This window comes from Trichosurus vulpecula, chromosome 2, assembly GCF_011100635.1.
Source record: "Trichosurus vulpecula isolate mTriVul1 chromosome 2, mTriVul1.pri, whole genome shotgun sequence".
Classification (NCBI taxonomy): Eukaryota; Metazoa; Chordata; class Mammalia; order Diprotodontia; family Phalangeridae; genus Trichosurus; species Trichosurus vulpecula.
Genome location: NC_050574.1, coordinates 183,228,509 through 183,245,867, shown reverse-complemented (window position 1 = coordinate 183,245,867; position 17,359 = coordinate 183,228,509). Strand labels below are relative to the sequence as shown.

The following is a 17,359-nucleotide window of genomic DNA, read 5'->3' as shown; positions in this document are numbered from 1 at the left end:
TCCTTATTTGTCTTTTATTAAATCAAAAGCATGTCACAACATGGCAGTTTTAAAAGTCCAGTAAATTCTAAAGTATCATGACAATGTGACTTATTATTACTACATATGCAGCACTGTCAACATTATAAAATTTAAGGGATGGAATCAAGAACAAAGGTAGAAGGTTGTCTATTGTAAAAAAGAAAGGCTATCTCCTTCTTTTGGAGTAGAACAATGGAAGAGAATGGAAGATGATGTTGAGAACATCAAAGGCCTAAGATCAGGATAAGAAAGAGATTGAAACAGATGACATTAATTTTTTCAGTAAGGTAAGAAGTGTTGCTCTCTTTTGAGAGGAAGGAGGGAGGGAAGGGGCAGCATGGGTAGTTTGAGTAGAGAAGAAAAGGTTTAGAACAGACACTATGGTGACTTTAATAGTAAATCAGGAGAAAAGTAAGCATTGGCATGTACTGGGGATGGCCTGGTTGAAATTAATTAGCATAAATAATGTTTAGTGAACTCAGCTTGGTTGTGTGACTTCTTCCAGCACTGTTCAGCAGAATGTAAGCATGAGTGGGGAGGGTGGATATGGTAACCCAATGTTAGGATTTGGAAATGAACAACTATTGGGAAAAGAAATTCATCAGCAGTGGATGGTATAAAAAAATTTTAAACTATAGGGTCAAGATTTGAAGAGAGAAAAGGCTAAGGAAATCAGCGAATGGTGAGATGAGGGCAGGCTGTGACAAAAGCAGAGATTTTAGGCTTTAGGAAGGGTGATTTGCACTACATTAGTAGAAATACTGAATCCAGAGCAAAGGATGTGACAGTCCCACTGTATTCTATCTTAGACTAGATCTAGAGTAGTCTGTCCATTTTTAGGCACCATATTTTAAAAGGGACACTGACAAGCTATACCTTGTCCATGAAAGCATCATTTGGATGGTGAGAGGACTTACTATGACCTGGGAATATTTAACTTGGCTAGGAGAAGGCTTGATGGGAAAGAAAATAATGAAATCCAATTTTCAAATATTTGCCACAAGAAAGAGAGCTTAGGCTTAATCTGATTGGCCCCAAAGAGTGGAGCTAGTACCAAGAGGAGAGAAGTTACAAGGAGGCAGCTTTCACATGATAATAAGGAAAAGAGTTCCAGACATTACAAGTTATTAATAGTCTGCTTTCTGATTGTGAGTTGTCCATCATCAGAGTTGTTCAAGTGGTACCTGGGTAATTATATCTTGGTGATGCTGACAGAATTCAAGATCTGGGTAATCATTCACCTAGAAATCTGAGAATCCTTTTGACTCACAGATCAAATGACAGAATCAAGACTCAAAATGATCCTTGCACGTTGGAAAAAAGTTGAGTCTAAAGCAAGAACATAAAATTTGGAAGTATTCAAAGTCCTGAGATTTTTCTTATAATCACCTCTTAAAGTACATGATTGAGAGCTCTTATATGGATTGCTATTCATTTGAAAGGGTCTAGAGGGGTTTAGGTGACTCTAAATTTGTTGTAATCCAGCAATATAATTTGGTTACAAGGAAAAAAAAATTCACTGTCTTAGAGCCTGTAGTAAGAAAAGTGGATGGAGGGTTTATAGCAAAGTAGATACCACTGTGATCTGCAATGGTCATATCATATCTCGAATACTGTGCACATCTATAGGCAACACATTTGAAGAAGAATACTGAGATTGTCAGCATTCAATATGTTCAGAAGACAATAGAATGGTAAAGGAAAACATCACCAAAAGAACTAGGGAGTGCTTACCGGAAAATAAAGAAAATTTGAAGTAAGGCACTCCAGCTGTACTGAAATATTTGAAAGGCTGTTACATGGAATATATTAAAGGTATGTTTATCTTACATGATTCCCAAGATCAGAAACAGAATTAGAGAGGCAGAATTTGGTTCTGTTAAAAAAACCCCAAAACATTCTAATACTTAGAGCTATCCAAGAACAGACAAGCCAGCCTTGTAAACTAGTGTGCATCCTGTGTTGTGAAATGACTCCTAAAGTGAGTGTGAGATTGGAGTAGATGATTTCCAAGGTCACTTCAAACTCTGAAATTCCTTCATTCTATGACTAATCTTTTTTCTTTAAGGTTCTATTTAACCTTGGTTTTTAGGTGGTAATATAATTTAGTGCTCATCTCTTTTCCTTTGCCTATCTGAAAATGTTTAATAAATGCTAAGTAAAGATAACTTTGTTTCTTTCACATAATTCCTTTATGGAGTTAATGAATTCAAATAGTTTCAATTCTATCTATATATAGATGATACCTAATTTTGTATCTCTACTCTAGACCTTTTTTGCCCCAACTACAACATCTTCTCTCAAATTCTAAATAAGACTTTACATTCTCTCCCAAACTCTTTTCCCTTTCTTGTTTTCCTACCATCATAGTTGGCAATAACACTGTCTGGTTGGCGTCCTGAGTATTTAACCTTGGCAACATCTTGGATACTTCTCTCTCCATCAATCATATTCAGTGATTATCCAAATCCTGCCAATTTTTCAGCTACATTATTTTCTGTAAACTATGTCTCTTCTACAGTTTCTATATGTACAGTCTACAGAAATAGCCTTGTAATTGGCTTTCCTTCTTCTAGGCTCCCTCTGATCCAGTCAATGAATTGAAGCAAAATATATCTGCCCTAATCATAAATGTATTACATAATTTCTTTTATTTAAGCATTTAAAAATTTTCCAATTCCTTCTCACAGAAAACTAATCTTTCCCTTAGACTTTACAGCTATCCACAAAATTTTGTCCTTCTCCCTCATCTCTTATCTAACTGACCTCTCTCTTTAAACTTCAGCTTATGATCTCTGCTCTAATTAGAAACTATTCATCATTTCAACTATACTATTACTCTTTCCTAGAAGACCACTTCTCTGGTCGATTCAATCCCTTCCCTTGCTTCTAAAAATGTTTTACCTTCTTTAGGAAGCCTTTGCAGATCGGCTCTATCTATTACTGCAATAAATCATTTTCTCTTAAATTTTACACAGAAAAGCATATTTGTGTTGGGTTCTGAACATAATGTGATGGTATATTTAGGATTTATTAAGGCACTGGAGGTAGGCACAACTCTCCACTTGATATGTGGTTGATTTCAGGTTGACTTGACCAATGGCCCTTCACTGGAAAGGAAATATCTGTGAAGACTGGTAGCAAATTGACAGGAGTAGGAAGAAGGATACAGTAAAAATATTTTTATTCTATTTTAAAACTTTAATCTCTTGGATTGTATGAAATAACTTTTTGTTTCTTTCAGATATACATGATGAAGAAAGGCATGATTGTCTTGCCTTTGTTAACTTCAAATGTGCCATTAAACCTATTCTGGTAGCAACTATCTGTCCTTCAGGAAGAGACCTTATGGACCCTTGGAGTCATGCCACAGAAATGTGATGCTATTTCAATGTTGAAAAACATCACATACCCTAGCATAGTAAAATCACAAAAGAAATGCTCAATAAATATCTGATGGATGGATATCTGAAGAATCACTTTGACTGCTAGGTATTTATTGGTGATTAACAATCTATCTCCTTTAGAATGCAGGCTAATTAAACCATATCTTCGACTGCTCACACAACTTTCCATGATGCCTCATATACACAACTAAGCATTGGTAGTCTGACTTACCAAATTTAAAATGTGCCATAGCTTAAAAATGTCAACATCTCCAGGGCTAGAATTAAATCAAGATACTTCACATAAACATGATTAACTACTTCTGAAAAATCACATAGTACTTTACTCATAGGTTCTTACAAGCAGAAAGGATTCAATAATTAGTCAAATAGACTAGCCAAGTCTAATCAAATAAATGTAACTGACATTTTACATGGCATACTCAAGTTACAATGTTTTATATATATTATTTCATTTTATTCTCACAACTCTACAAAATACCTGCTAAAAACAACATTATTCCCATTTCACAGATGAGAAACTAGAATAAGAGGGCCTAAATACCTTTATCTAGTCAGTCAAATAGCATTTATTGAAGTACCTACTATGTGCTAAGAACATAAATAGGAGATATCAGAAGCAATATTTGAAACCAAGTGTCTTCTCAATCCAAATCCAATATGTTTTTCATTATACCACTGTCTTATGTTTTTAAACATTTTTTCTGTTAGTATAAATATAGTTTATTCCCCATCAGTTTTAAGACTAAGAACGACATCCACATTATCTTTTGATTGTTATTTTCCCCTTAAAGAGGGAAACTGGGATCAAAAGTAACTATTCAAATAAAAAGTTAAGTTCAGCCAAGATTTTTTCTCTGCAACATACCAAACATTCATTTTTGGGTGTTTCCTATTAATACATGTGTGAGTCATCTTCACTAAAGTCCTACTTTGAGGCCTCATCACTGTCTGATGCAACTAAAAAAATCAAACAGGTATTTATTCATCTTAATCTATGCGCAAAATGCTATGCATTGCTATGCATACAGTGTAAAGATGTAAAGAAATATAAGAACCGATTTCTCCTATCAAGGATCTCAAAATCCAGTTGAGCATTGTGGGTGAGGAAAAAGGCATAAGCAAAAGTATAGATGTGGGAAAGTTAAAGGTGAACTTGGGGCATATAGAGTAAAAAAGTTTGGCTAGAGCAGAGGCATTTCAATCAGAAAGAGTGAGAGAAATTAGAAAGTTAAAGCTGGGGTTGGACCATGTAGAACCTTCAGTGGTAGCTGAAAATGTTCTACATTTTCATGGATTCTAATATCCATTAGATTATAATGGTATTTGAAATAATTTTAAATATTTGAAATATAAATATTATCATATAATAATAAAATGGCAATATTTAAATATAATTTGAAACAATAAACAATATAATAAAATGTATCCTAGGGCAGCCGGATAGAATGCAGTGGATAGAGTGCCAAACCTGGAGTGAGGAAGACCTGAGTTCAAATATATCATTAGACATTTACTAGCTGTGTGACCCTGGGCAAATCACTTAATTCTGTTTGTCTCAGTTTCCTTATTTGTAAAATGAGCTGGAGAAGGAAAAGGCAAACCACACTCGTATCTTTGCCAAGAAAACCCCAAATAGGGTGACAAAAGTCAGATACAACTAGAATGACTGAACAAAAAAATGTATCCCAATTTCTTCAAAGATCCTGAGGATTTGGAATGAACTAAAGTGATAATTGTATCATAATGAAACACTAGTGAATTATCACCAGCTTGTGAAGTTGTAATTATTAAAGATATTTTCCAACTACTGAAAGTATCAGTATTATACTTATGAGAAACTTCAATATTCATATTCAAGAAAGAATAATATCCTCCATGTCATTTAATAAAATAATTTCTAAAAGGAAACATTCTTGTTTGGTTAACAATATGATGACAGGTTTTGTCATAAATGTATCTGTAAAACTATTTTTTATTTCTTATACTAATAAATGAAGTGTAAATATCTTATTTTTCCCCATAGTATGCCTTAGAAATATTTTAGGTTTTACATGGTGGCTGGAAAGCAGGTCCATGCATGAGCTCCCATCCAGGTTCCTCCAAACACCTATAAAAAATGACTCTGAACAAATTCTACAACTGCAGAACCCACAGAATAGCAGAGGGAAGCAGGGCTCCAGCCCAGGACAGCCTGGATGATCGTGGGATAAGGTCTATCATATGGATCTGGGAGCGGAGTGGAGCAGAGCCCAGCGTGGGCCGTGTGGATCAACCAGACCAGGAGCTGGGCAGAACAGGCCCTAGTGCCCTGAATCAGTGAGCTGTAGCAGTTACCAGACTTCTCAACCCACAAACACCAAAGACAAAAGAGAAAGTTAGTGGGAAAAGCTGCAGGGACAGAGTGAAAGGAGTTCCTGGTTGGGCCACTGCTCCATGGGGCAGCAGAGGTGATGCAGCTATAAAACTACAGTTCCAGCTGCTTCCAGCCGCAGGCCCACCTGGTGGGAGGAATTAAGTGGCAGATCTGAGCCGGAGTGCAGAGCCTGCTCAGATCTGAGTCATGGTCTGGGTTGGTGGTTCTTGGGGGAGGAATAGTGCTGGTGTGGCAGAGCTTGCTGTGTAGAAGTAGCTCTGAAAACAACAGCGCAGCCCCTCAAGCTTGGGACAAAGTACTCTATACTCTACAAGCAGTCATACTGCAATGAAAAACTCAGGGGTCAAGTAAGTTGACTGGGAACATGGCCAGGCAGTGAAAACACACTCAGATTCAGTCTCAGACTCTGGAATCTTTCTTTGGTGACAAAGAAGACCAAAACATACAACTAGAAGAAGTCAACAAAGTCAAAGAGCCTACATCAAAAGGCTCCAAGAAAAACATGAACTTGTCTCAGGCCATGGAAGAGCTCAAAAAGGATTTGGAAAAGCAAGTTAGAGAAGTAGAGGAAAAATTGGGAAGAGAAATGGCAGTGATGTGAGAAAATGATGAAAAACAAGTCAATGAGTTGCTTAGGGAGACCCAAAAAAATACTGAAGAAAATAACACCTTAAAATAGACTAATTCATATGGCAAAAGAGCTCCAAAAAGCCAAGGAGAAGAATGCCTTGAAAGGCAGAATGAGCCAAATGGAAAAGGAGGTCCAAAAGATCACTGAAGAAAATACTACCTTAAAAATTAGATTGGGGGGGGGGGGCGGAACCAAGATGGTGGCTGGAAAGCAGGGACTTGTGTGAGCTCCCTACCAGGTCCCTCCAAAAACCTATAAAATGGCTCTGAACAAATTCTAGAACTGCAGAACCCACAAAATAGCAGAGGAAAGCAGGGATTCAGCCCAGGACAGCCTGGATGGTCGCTGGATGAGGTCTATTGCACACAGAGCTGGGGTTGGAGAGCGGATCCCAGCGTGGGCAGCAGCAGGACATACCAGACCAGCAGCAGGGTGGAACAGGCCCTAGTGCCCTCAATCAGTGAGCTGTGGCAGTTACCAGACTTCTCAACCCACAAACACCAAAGACAACAGAGAAGGTTAGGGGGAAAAGCTGCGGGGGACAGAGTTCTCAGTTCAGCCACAGCCCTAGGGGCAGTGGGGGTGGTGCAGCTACAGAACTACAGCTGCAGTTACTTCCAGCCCCAGGCCCACCTGTTGGGAGGAATTAAGTGGCAGATCAGAGCAGGAGTGCAGAGCCTGCTTAAGATTTGCATCAGGTATGGGTTGGTGGTTCTTGGGGGAAGGAGGAGTGCTGCTGTGGCAGAGTTGGCTATATAGAAATAGCTCTGAAATCAATGGTGCATCCCCTCAAGCTTGGAACAAAGTACTCTTTGCTCTACAAGCAGTCATACCCCGACGAAAAACTCAAGGGTCAAGTAAGTTGGCTGGGGACATGCCCAGGCAGCGAAAACAAACTCAGATTCAGTCTCGGACTTTGGAATCTTTCTTTGGTGACAAAGAAGACCAAAACATACAGCCATTCAGCAAAACTGAGTATCATGCTCCAAGGCATAACATGGACTTTCAATAAAATAGAGGACTTTCAAGCTTTCTCAGTGAAAAGACCAGAGCTGAATAGAAAATTTGACTTTCAAACACAAGAATCAAGAGAAGCACGAAAAGGCAAACAAGAAAGAGAAATCATAAGGGACTTACTGAAGTTGAACTGTTTTGTTTGCATTCCTAGATGGAAAGATGATGTGTATAACTCATGAGACCTCAGTATTAGGGTAGCTGAAGGGAATATACATATATAGAGAGACAGAGTTCACAGGGTGAGTTGAATATGAAGGGATGATATCTAAAAAGATAAAATCAAATTAAAGGATGAGAGAGGAATATATTGAGAGAGGGAGAAAGGGAGAGATAGAATGGAGTAAATTATATCACATAAAAGTGGCAAGAAAAAGCAGTTCTGTAAGAAGGGAAGAGGGGGCAGGTGAGGGGGAATGAGTGAATCTTGCTCTCATCGGAATTCACATGAGGAGGGAATACCATACACACTCAGTTGGGTATCTTGCCCCACAGGAAAGAAGGAGGAAGGAGACAAAATGGGGAAACAATAGAAGACAGGGCAGATGGGGGAGGAGATAATCAAAAACAAACATTTTCGAAAAGGTTCAGGGTCAAGGGAGAAAAATTGATAAAAGGGGATAGAACAGGAAGGAGCAAAATATAGTTAGTGTTTCACAACATCAGTATTGTGGAATACATAATGATACGCATGTGGCCTATGTGGAATTGCTTGCCTTCTTAGGGAGGGTGGGTGGGGAGGGAAGAGGGGAGAGAATTTGGAACTCAAAGTTTTAAAAACAGACATTCAAAACAACAACAAAAAAAAGTTTTTGCATGCAACTAGGACATAAGATATACAGGCAATGGGGCATAGAAATCTATCTTGCCCTACAAGAAAGTAATGGAAAAGGGGATGGGAGGGGAGTGGGGTGACAGAAGGGAGGGCTGACTGGGGAATGGGGCAACCAGAACATATGCCATGTTGGAGTGGGGAGGGTATAAATGGGGAGAAAATTTGTAACTCAAAATCTTGTGGAAACCAATGCTGAAAACTAAAAATATTAAATAAATAAATAAATAAATGATCCAACAACAACAACAAAAGAAATATTTTACTTTTGTGGAATATGTTAAAAGTTATCTGAAAAGATTGCTGTAAGCATTTTAATTGATAATACACTCAAAATGAAAATTGTCATAACTCAAAGAATACCAATGCTGACCGAGTATGTTGAATATTATAGCCCATGAACTGTGTTGGACTTCATATAATTCAGCAAGCTTTTTTTCAGAATTATTAATCCTGACCAAGAAAAGTCTCCAGAAGAGTATGTTGTAATCATACATGATATATGTGAAGGATATTGTGTTTGTCCTTCATTTTTGAAGAGGACCATGAAATCAGGGAAATGATGATATGACTTTGATTTGAATGAGGGAGAGCTGTGCAAGGTCACCAGCCTCACTTTCTTTTCCAGAGCCATCTTGATCCAGTGACCAGGATGGCTGGAGATGGCCCAGGATGCAGTGGGAGACCCTGGCGCTTTTAGGCTAAGGCATTTTCATGCACTCACTTAGAGTGAGGTGACCCCCATTCAGGGGGCCATCCCTTGAGAAGCATATAGTTCAGATCTAATGAACTTTCTGTTTGTGGAGATGGATAGACACTCAAATAACTGACTACAGGACGGCATGAAATATCCACTGGAAAAATCTAAAAAGAAGAAATTCTCACTCAAGATATTATGTGGCCAACCTATACTTGCTATTTCATTTACACCGAGATTTTTTTAACATCTCTTCATGGAACTGTAGACTTGCAGCTATAAAAGGGGACCTTAAATGCCATTCAGTATATCCACCTTGCTTTCATAATTGGCTACATGATCCTAGAGCCTTGTAAAAATACCTGATATTTACATGGGACCATCTCTAGTTGTCCTGATCTATATCTATCCACTGGACCCAGATGGCTCTGGAAGACAAAGTGAGGCTGGTGACTGTACACAGCCCTCCATCACTCAAATCCAATTCAATTTCAAGTCATGTCATCATCTTCCTGATGTCACAAGCCTCAAGAATGAAGGACCAACCACAACCACACAACCTGATATTTACATTGTAATTTACCACCTTATTTTATAGATGAGAAAACTATAATGAGGACCCAAAGAAGTTGAGCTATTTGCTCAATTTACTTACTTCATACGTGAATAATGAGACTCATGTTGCCTGATTCTACAACATTGCTCTTTCCATGCACATTATTACTGTTGTTTATCTTTTATCTCAAGAAATTCCCCAAGAGCGAGATTGCTAGGGCTTTTTGTTTTCATTCTAAGTGAAGGACTTAAGTGGAGACCTCTCCTCCACAGCCAATTTCCGATTCCCTCCCAAATGAAAGGATTTAAAGTTGTCTTCAAGGGGGTGGGCAGTGCTGTGGGAAAGTTAGGTGTCTAGAGTCAGAGGCCCCTTAGTCAGGTTTAAATTCTGACTTTCCTATTTCATTAAGTACATATTCTTGGGTAAGTCACTTCACTTTCCCAAATATCCATTTCCGCATAATTGAGGAATGCCTGAAAAAAGAGCAGCATTTGAACATAATGGAATTTATTCTGCCATAAGAAATGAAGAATATGATGGATTCACAGAAATACAAAGAGACATAACAAATGATGCAGAATGAACTTAGCAGAATCAGGAGAATAATTTACTTGATGGCCAAAGCAATAACATGAAGGGAATCAGCTCTAAAGTGGCCCTTCCCCCTCTCTATGACCAAAGTAGTGTCCAATCATGACTTCAAAAGCATTTGAGTGAATCCCACCTTCCATTCCTTGGTAGAGAAGTGATGAATTACACACACAGAGGATGTATCAGAATGTGAAGAAACAAGGTGGATTAATGATGGACTTGAGATACAGAAACAGACATATTTTCAAATATGATTTGTTTTTCTTGATTATACATATCTATTATAAAATAGCCCTTCTATATGAGGGCAAGGGCAATGTTATTGGTGGGAAAAAGGTTATATAAAATGACATTAATTTTACACAAATGGCTATTAGCAAATTAAGGTGATCATATTGGCAATACTATAAATAAAACATTTAATTGAAATTTTTAAAAAATTAGAAAGGAGGATGGACTAGAGGATCTTTCAGGTCATTTGTAGCTCTGTTTCTATGAAATTATTACACAGGCAATCCAATTGGTCTCTCCACCTTGGGTCTCCACATTCTAAAACATCCTCCATGTAGCTGCCAAAGTGATTTTTGATTTTCCTTACTCTCTGAGATTTACTTTGAGATTTCTGAGATTTATACCTTATAGATATCTTATATGTACCTGGTTATTTACATGTTATCTCCTCCAATAGAACGTAAGCTCCATAAATACAGGGACCATTTTTACCTTTCTTTGTATCCCTAGGGCTAAGCATAGTTCCTGCTTTTTTGACTGACTGTCCATATCACTCCCCTATTCAATAAACTCTAGGGGATTTCCTATACCTTCTAGGAGAAAAAAAAAAAGAATTCCTCTTATTGGGATTTAAAGCCTGGCTCTACTTTACCTTTCTAGCCTTATTATATATTTCTTCCCTTCTCATGCTCTATGATCTTGTCAAACTGGCCTTTTTTGCTACTTTTTACACATAAACAACTAGCATTTAGTAAGTCCCTATTATGTCCCAAGCATTATGCTAAATGCCTGACTTAGGCAAAACAACAATAGTCCTTGCTCTTGAGGAATGCATGGTCTAATGGAGGAGATAAGAGGCAAATAACCCTGTACAAACAAAATACAGGATAAATTGGTGATCATTAGCAGGATGAAGGTACTAGGATTAAGGAGAACTGGGAAAGGCTTCTTACAGAAAAATGTGACTTTAGCTGAGACTTAAAGAAGCCTAGGAAGCAGAGATGAAAGAGGGCATTCTAGGCTGGGGGATGATCCATGAAAATGCTCCAGGTCTATCTCTCTCTCAACTCTCTTCCTTTGCAATGGAAATGGAATGTATTTCCTCCTAACTCCATAGGATCACAGATTTAGAGATGGAAGAGGGCTCAGAAGACATCAAGTCTACCCCCATTAAAGATGAGTACATTGAGGTCCAGAGAGAATAAGTGATTTGTCTAATGTTGTATAGCTGGTAAGTGGAAGAGGTAGGATTTGACACCAGGTCTTCCTGTCTCAAAGTCTCCCACTTCCTTTAAGGCAGTGCTCAAGCACTACCTTCCATACAAAGCCTTTCCTTCAAGTGCTAGTTTCCTCTCTCTTTGTATTCATTCTCTATATTCTTAGATATGTATATGTTATCACATCTCCTTGAGAGTAAGGGTTGATTAATTTTATATGTCCCTAGCACACTGTAGGTGTTTAAGAAATGCTTGTTGGTTGATTGATTCAACTCAATCTTAATTCCTTTGATCTTGCTCAGAGCTTGTGACTACTTTTAAAAAATGTAAAATTATCTGGGGCCTTTGAACACATTGCCACATAAATAAATTTCTGGGCAACATAATGTTATCTAGAACAATCAACTTTAGATTTTAATCTTAAATATTGGTATATTGCTTTGTTTATTTATAGCTTTGTTTAAAATAAAACTGCTTGAACAAATTTAACTTCAGGGGGTTTATGAAGTTTATTCTTTTGATCTAATCTCACTAAAGCTACAGGCATGAAACTGCAACAAAATGTATTTTCCTCTTCTGTACTTGAAGGATCTATAATTTTGCTTATGATGCTGCCATGTCCTTTCCCCTCCCATCAGTATAGATCACAACCCCTTTGAAACTTAGTAGATGATATTTGAGAGTGGCCATGGCCAAATAGTCCATCACCATGCAGCCAACATGGGGATTAGCATCTCTGAACTTAGTTTTGATAGTACACAGGGACAAACGTGAAATGTCTAACCTCCAGGGCCTCATATTTAAAGCCCTTCTAATTTGCTAGGACTTGCTGAACCTAGTGCTCAACTGACATTATGACTCAAAAATCCAAAGTCTTTGCCACATCATCTTGGGGCTTCAAAATGGGACTTTAGTAGAGGATTTAAACATTGATTACTACTAATCAATTTTGAAAGGATATGTATTCCATCTTAACATGCCACAAATATGAAATAGAAGTAATTTCAGGGAAAGCTATTAGAACTCAAACTAAAATTTATCTTGAAGTGTTTTGTTTCCACTGAGGAAAATGTCATATACTTAGGAAGACATGAGTTCAAATCTGGCCTTGCATACTTGCTAGCTATGTGACCCTGGGAAAGTCATTTAACCTCTGTCTGCCTCAATTTCCTTATCTGTAAGCAGGAACCTGAAATGGGAATCTGTAAGAAGTACCTACATATTGTGAGGATAAAGATAGATGATACTTGTAACTGTTCTTTACAAACCTTAAAGCACTATATAAATGCTAGTTATTATTATTGTCATCATTTATTATTATTCCAATTCACTGTCTAAATGTCAAACTAGGCAGGGCACACAGAATATATTATACATATACATATGTGTGTGTATATATATAAACATATAAATTGAAAAATGTATAGTTTTTTTTTTTCTTGGAGTTCAACTTGTCCCTATTTCTACAGTGTCAGAACTTTATACAGCCCCATATACTACTTTTTAAAAAATATTTCTATATTCATTGATTTTTTCTACTTCTCATTGTGTTCTCAAATACTCTGTTATTGTCTCCTGCGCTATAATTTTGAATGTTTTCCTGATCCTTCTTCCCATTTTCTAAGTAAATCATTAAATTACATTGTGATTAAGACAATGGGAGAAATCATGATAGATCACCAGGTAAAGGCTGACAGTGTTGCTTTGGGCTCCAGAGAGAGTAGCCTCAGCTACACCCATTTATCTTGCTGAAACTTGGAATTGCCCAGTGGCCACACTGCAAATAGGCAAGCCAGGTTGTAGTGGGGCCAAAAATCAGAGTTCATGAAAAAGCCTATCTTGAAACTTTTTTTAATTTTAATCTTTAGTGTGTAGTAAAAATAATAATAGTAATAACCACCATTTATATAATGCTTTAACATTGGCAAAGAGCTTGACAATTGTCATTTCATTTGATCCTTATAACAACGCTGAAAGGTAAGTAGTATTATTATCCTCATTTTACAGATGAGAGAGCTGAGGCAGACAGAGGTCAAGTGACTTGTCCAGGGTCACAGGCATTAAGTGTCTGAAGCAGTATTGGAACTCAGGACTTCCAGACTCCAGGTCCAATGCTCCATCTACTACATCACTTTCCTGCCTCATGTTTTAAAGCCAGAATGATTAGAAAATTTTTGCATTTATTGTGCTTCCTCACATGTATTCAAGAAGTGCATTGGTTTATGACTGAATCTAACAAAGAAAAGCAAAGCTTTATCTAAGAGCCTTCATCTCTTGACTCCAGGTACAGTTACTAGCTGTCCCCCCATTCCTGGAATGTTCTCCTTTCTCATCTCTGCCTCTTGGCTGCCTTTAAGTTCCAGTTAAAATCCACCTAAACTCATCTTTCCCAGTCCCCCTTAATTTTAGTGCCTTCCCTCTGCTGGTTTTTTTCCAATTTATCCTGTATATAGTGTATAGCTGTTTGTATAGTATCTCTCCCCTTAGACTGTGAGTTTTTTGCAAGCAGAGGCTGTATCTTGCCTTTCTTTGTATTCCCAGGGTTTACCACAGTGCCTGGAACATAGTAGGTGCTCAGCATTGATTGACTTTCATGACCCACAGAAGATAAACAATGTGTCATAACAGAAAGAGTACCCTATTTGGGTTCAGAAGGTTTTAGTTTAAGTCCTCACTTTAACACTTCACTATGGTGGGGAATCCACTGCTTTTGTAATTAAAGAAGTCATTCACATTAAAATCCTTCCTCTGTTTAACATATGAGTAACATGAGCCAAGTTATTTCACATTTCTGGGTCTCAATTTACTTATCTTGAGGGGCTAAATAGTTAGCTCTCTTCTAGCTTTAGACCTCTATGATCCTTAGCAAACTGAAGAACAAAAACTACAAGGAGAAAAATATCCTATGTAGTAGCTGCTGGGAAAAATGGAAAACAGTTTTTACAGCTATTAGGTATAGATCTACATTGTTTTTACTGCAATCAGCTCTAAGTTGATACAACCAAACTGTAACAAGATTATATCTCTAAACAACTATAAGGCAACAACGGGAAGTACCTTGCACAAGAAATGAATAAGGGAGATTCCTATACAAACAAGGGGTAGTAGTGATGGTAAAATATAAAATAGAGAATTTTGATTAGGTAAAATTAAGAACTTTTACAGGAGTAAAACTAACATACCTAGAATAAAGAGAGAAACTACTGAGTGGGAAAAATCTTTTCATCAAATCTTTCTGATAAAAGCTTGCAATTCAACCTATAGGAAGTTGACAAAAACTCATAAAACATAGTACCATGCCCCCATACATAAGTGACCAAAGAATATTAACAGTTTCCAAAGGAAAAAATGATATTATCAAAGAATCATGTGAAAGAGCTCCAAATTAAAAGAAAAATCCAGATTAAATCAAAGGTTTCACATTATACCTAGCAAACTGGCAAAGTGACCAAAGACGAATATAGTCAATTTTGGAGGACCTACAAGAAGATGGGCTCACTAATATACTGCTAACAGAGCTGTGAATTGATCAAAACATTCTGGAAAAAACAGTTTGGAAATAAAAAGGTCATTAAATTGCTGATATCCTTGTCCCAGAGATTCTACTACTGTTTACATACTGAACATGGGGTCAAAGACAGAAAGGCTCCATATATATCAAAATAGCAACACTATTCATAGTAGTAAAACACTGGAAACAAAGTTGGTGAACCATTTAGGAAATGGCTGAAAAGAATTGTGATAACGAATGTGATAGAATACTAGGGTACTGTAAAAAAAATCACAGATAAGGAATTAATGTGGAAAATATACATGAATTGATATACAGTAAAGTAAGAAGAGCCAGGAGAATAGTATATACAATCACTGTACTAAACGAAAATAATATCAAAGGGATATGAATTCTGACTAATGTAAATGACTAATTGTGGTCACTAAGGAATGACGCTAAAACACACTTCTCTCCTCTAGAAAAGAAAGCATGAGACTAAGGGAGTATACATATTTTGTCCCTATGTTTGTTGATTTTGCTTCAATGTTTTTGTTTTTAACATGGGAAGTTTCATTAAGGTAGAGCATGGAATATGCACAAAAGATATCAATAACACTACAAAGAATTAAGTAAATTAATAAATAAAGCACAATCCTTCATTTAATAGGCATCCATGGGTAAGTGACTTCACATCTCTGATCTTTTCTACCTCGGAAAGTTGTTGTGAGGAAAGTCTTAAGTAAGCATTAAAAACTACAGAAATGTAATACACACTCAATTGGGTATCTTACCCCACAGGAAAGTAGGGGGAAGGGAATAAGAAAGGGGTGATGATAGAAGGGGGCACAGATGGGGGAAGAAGTAATAAAAATCAAACACTTTTTAAAAGGGACAGGGTCAAGGGAGAAAACTGAATAAAGGGGGATAGGATGGCAAGAAATATAGTTAGTCTTTCACAACATGATTATTGTGGATGTTTTGCATATTGATACATGTGTGGCCTATGTAGAATTGCTTTCTTTCTTAGGGAGGGTGGGTGGGGAGGGAAGAGGGGAGAGAATTTGGAACTCAAAGTTCTAAAAGTGGATGCTCAAAAAAAAGTTGGTTTTGCATGCAACTGAGAAATAATATATACAGGCAATGGGGTATAGAAATAAATCTTGCCCTACAAGAAAGTGAGGGGAAAGGGAAATGGGAGGGGAGTGGGGTGACAGAAGGGAGGGCTGACTGGGAAATGGGGCAATCAGAATATATGCCATCTTGGAGTGGGGGGAAGGGTAGAAATGAGGAGAAAATTTGTAATTCAAAATCTTGTGGAAACCAATGTTGAAAACTAAAAATATTAAATAATAAAATATGAAAAAAACTATAGTAATGTAAGTTATCATTAAAGATTATTATTATTCCAACCACAAGAGTTCCATTTTGATACCTCATTATGGTATTAAGGTGAAACTGGGCTCTCAAAGAAAATGCCAATAGAGCCACAAGGTCTGGTACATCTTATTCATGCTAGGAATGTGTTGAGTGTGGACCTAGTGGCAGATGCCTATTGCCTGAGGACCAGTCTAGGTAAGTTAAGAGAGGTTCATCATCTGGATTATCATAACAACTGAAAAAGAACTTCTATGAATTAACAATTAGCACAGGAGTTAAGATGTTCATTGGTGGAAAGGAATGCCTAGTGAAATCAATTATTCTTAAAATATTGAAGCATAAAATTATTATTAGTAATAATAATGATAATAATACATGAACTAAATCATAGTTTAGGGTCTTAAAATATTAGATTCCTCCAAAAAATGAAACTGTCTGCAAAACCATTACCTGTAATGGAAAGACATCAAGTACAATACCTTATTTGGCCAGAAAAAAAATAGCAGGTTGCCATGTTTTACTAAGGGTCTTATATTCTGTATACTGTATACTGTTCCTTTTTTCTTTTTCTTACCATTAGTGCAAGGACAGGAAAAAATTAATCAAACATCTAAGGTTATGAGGTCTTTCCCAAAATTGAGATTAGCTGTTAAATCAATGGTGGAGGCACCCTACTCAAATGCAACAGTTAATGAGAGAAGATAACACCAGACCTCTTTCTGCTGACATTTCTTTTTTCCTCAAATATATTAATGGCAAGACATACTCTGGGCCACTCTGGGGAAAGAGGAATGAATCCATCATTTAGCAACTGCTTATGACTGAGTTAAGGTAATCTCCTCCTACTGGTGTTAGCAACTATTTGGGAGGATAGTAGGAATAGGCCTTGTGTTATTTTCCTCCATTAAATGCTGT

At 37.1% G+C, this 17,359-nt stretch overlaps 1 protein-coding gene across 2 annotated transcripts in view; it reads right to left on the bottom strand.

The window, feature by feature from the left end:
* SGCG (sarcoglycan gamma) overlaps window positions 1-17,359 on the bottom strand; it is a 260,838-nt gene that overhangs the window by 200,201 nt on the left and 43,278 nt on the right. The gene's annotated exons all lie outside the window — the stretch shown is intronic.